Source organism: Poecilia formosa, unplaced genomic scaffold (assembly GCF_000485575.1).
Source record: "Poecilia formosa unplaced genomic scaffold, Poecilia_formosa-5.1.2 Scaffold78, whole genome shotgun sequence".
Lineage (NCBI taxonomy): Eukaryota > Metazoa > Chordata > Actinopteri > Cyprinodontiformes > Poeciliidae > Poecilia > Poecilia formosa.
In genome coordinates this window covers 2370878-2374012 of record NW_006800017.1, presented here as the reverse complement: position 1 = coordinate 2374012, position 3135 = coordinate 2370878, and the positions used below count along the sequence as shown (strand labels likewise).

Below are 3135 nucleotides of genomic sequence, written 5' to 3'. Positions count from 1 at the left end.
TTTCCCTGTGAGTCTCTGCCCTATCCTCCCCGTTGATAGCTCCCCAGGTGTGTCTCATTCCCTTGATTACCCCGTGTGTATTTAAACCACACGGGGTTTAAATACACCCCGTGTGGTGTCCTTGCCGTTTGTCAATGTCTAATGTTCTCACTCGCCAGTAGAACTGCTAAGTCCTGGTTTGTGTTTGTTTCCGTCTAGTCCGTTTTGACAGTTGCTACCGGTATTTAGCTGCGTGCTTGTTCCTGCCGTGCTGCCTGCCTTGGACTGTTTGTGAGCTATATTATCATTAAATCTTCATCATCACCATAACCTGGGTCTCAGAGTCTCTCCTCACCACCACCGACCACACCTCATGACAGAAGGACCCGACCACAAACTACGGACGCCAGGACTAATCCCTGGTGGGGTACGCGGCTAGTGCTCTGCCCACCAGGGGTCGGACCCCGCCGCCATTGCTGCCCTGAGCCGCTGGAGGTCCCGGCCCCTGGGCACAGACGTCACCACCGCCCTGAGCCGCCGGAGGTCCCTGGCCCTGGGCACAGACGTCACCGCCGCCCTGAGCCGCCGGAGGTCCCGGACCCTGGGCACAGACGTCACCGCCGCCCTGAGCCGCCGGAGGTCCCGGCCCCTGGGCAGAAACCCCGCTGCCTAAAGCCACAGCCCGTCCCTGCACCGAGGCGAAACTCCCACCACCTGCAGCTGCCTCCGGTCCCAGCACCGAGGCAGCGTCTGTTCCCGCTGCCTCCACAGCGCTTGTCCCCACTGCCTCCGGTCCCCGGACCTAGGCAGCGTCTGTCCCCGCTGCCTCCACAGCGCTTGTCCCCGCTGCCTCCGGTCCCCACACCTAGGCAGCATCTGTCCCTGCTGCAGCAGGTCTCCACGTCCGCTGCTGCTCCGCCTCTCTGTCTTCCGCCCCCAGAATTTCCTGAGTTTCCTGTGCCCGCTCCCCCCGAGTTTGCGGACGAGCCCGCTCCAGAGTTGCTTGCTCCATCCGAGCCCGCTCCAGAGTTTCCTGTGGCTCCACCCCCTCAGTTTGCGGACGAGCCAGAGTCTGCTCTGTCCGAGCCCCCAGTGGGCCGTCCTGCCGGCCCTCCAGAGCCCGCTCCGTCCGAGCCCCCAGTGGCTCCGTCCGGCGCTCCGCCGGGCCCTCCGCCTGGCCCTCCATAGCACGCTCCGTCCGGCGCTCCGCCGGGCCCTCCACCGGGCCCTCCGCCGGGCCCTCCAGAGCCTGCTCCGTCCGGCCTTCCTACCAGCCCTCCACAACCCGCTCCGTCCGGCCTTCCTGCCGGCCCTCCAGAGCCTCCTCGTCGGTGGTTCCTGCGCCTGCATCGCCGCCCACCGCGGCTCAAGCTCCGCCTCCTGCGTCGCCGCCCACCACGACTCAAGCTCCGCCTCCTGCGTCGCCGCCCGCCGGACCTCCAATGGGAGCTCCACCTCCTGTGCCGTGGGCGGCCCCCGGACTGTTTTTCTGTGTTTTAGTTCCTGTAGATTTAGTTTTGTTTCTGGACTCTAGCCCTCCTGCCGTCGCCCCTCCGCCCACCCTGTTGGGTTGTTTTTTGTTGTTTGGAACTGTTTTTTGTTTTTTTTTGTGGACTCTAGCCCTCCTGCCGTCGCCCCTCTGCCCACCCTGTTGGGTCATTTTTCTTTTTGGACTTTAGTTGAGCATCTGGTAGCCGCCTTTGAGGAGGGGGTACTGTCATGATCCGTGTTTCTGTGTGTTTATTTTTTAGTTTTTTTCTGTGTAGTCCTGTTCCCTGTGATTCTGTCTCTGCGTCTTCCCCGTTGATTGTTTCCCAGGTGTGTCTCATTCCCTTGATTACCCCATGTGTATTTAAACCCACCTGTTGTCTTTGTCTCTCGTCGGATCCTTCTCGTATATCATGTTTTGCCTGTTTCCCTGAGTGAGATGTTCCTCGTGCTGTTCCCTGTTGCTCTGTCGTTTGGAAGTCATCATTAAATTTATTCATCTTCATCTTTCCTGGGTCCCTGCGTCCTCTCCTCACCTCAACCACCACACAATTCTGACAATCATCTACAATTTATAATCACAAGCTTTTATGTCTAGGAGACCTGACACTGTTGATGTAACTCATCTGAAGTTATTTGACATCTTGAATCTTTCTGTTTTAGGTCTGGTGTGTTGCACGCTGATTTTTCTGTCATTATAGCATTGTCTTGCTTAATAACTCATTTATTAATAACTCTGAATCTTCCTTTACTTTCAGGGCATAATGAGGTGTAAAGTATTTGCTGTAATAACTACAGCTTTAAGTGCCACATTTATGCATAAAAAAATATACAACAGCTGGTTAAGTGGATTGACACATTGAATTTCTTTTGCAATATAAAGATGTTGCATTTCCTTAAAACACTATAGTAAAGAAATGCTATACTTAACCTCTAAATGTTTCTATCCACTCGCTTAGGCCCCAGTCATTTAATATCTTGCAAACAAAGTCATCCATGACGTAAACAAGAAACTGCAAGAGAAACCGTGATGTCTTAATCAGCAGTTTAACATAACATATTTTTATGTAGTTAGAAAAATCTGAACTTAAAAAGGAAAAGTCTTACCTGTTACTGAAAATGATGAAGACAAAAGATGTTCAAAAAGGAGGTGAGAACAAATAAAAAAGATGAAAAAACAAGACAGCAAAAAACAAGTTTTGAAAACAATTTAAAATTTGAAGTGGAATTTCACCAGATTATCTGCAAAGAGGCCGTTCACTGTTTATGAAAACAGAGAAGGAAGGAAGGTGTGAATATACGACTTCTGACAACAGAGGAGGGGAAACATTAGAGGAGTGGCTTCATAATACCGAAGTGTAGCTGAGTGCTTATTCTTTACCATAAAGATAAAATGACTAAGCTGTCAATGTTTTTAAGAGTTCATAAGGATAAGTTTTGCTTTCCTCGTCTTTTTTCCTAGTTAATCATTTGCATAACTTCTTTATAATGTGCTCTTATATAACCTCTTTAAGTTATGTTTTCTCGACAAAGAAACACTTTGCAGAGACATAGTTGGCATATAATTATACACATGTAACTAAATGTTTCATAATATATGCATCACTTACTTAAACAAGAGAGTAAACAACACCAATAATGTAAACCAATTGTGTTATTCAAAGCTTT

The 3135-nt window shown here is 50.6% G+C and overlaps 1 long non-coding RNA gene across 1 annotated transcript in view; it reads right to left on the bottom strand.

Moving 5' to 3' along the window:
- Positions 1-2755, bottom strand: part of LOC107836717 (uncharacterized) — an 11097-nt gene extending 8342 nt beyond the window's left edge. Inside the window, exons 1-2 of the long non-coding RNA XR_001662661.1 lie at positions 2575-2755; positions 2399-2480 (exon numbers count right to left, since the gene is read on the bottom strand). This is a non-coding gene — a long non-coding RNA (uncharacterized LOC107836717). The remainder of the gene's footprint in view (positions 1-2398; positions 2481-2574) is intronic.
- Positions 2756-3135: the final 380 nt, after the last annotated feature.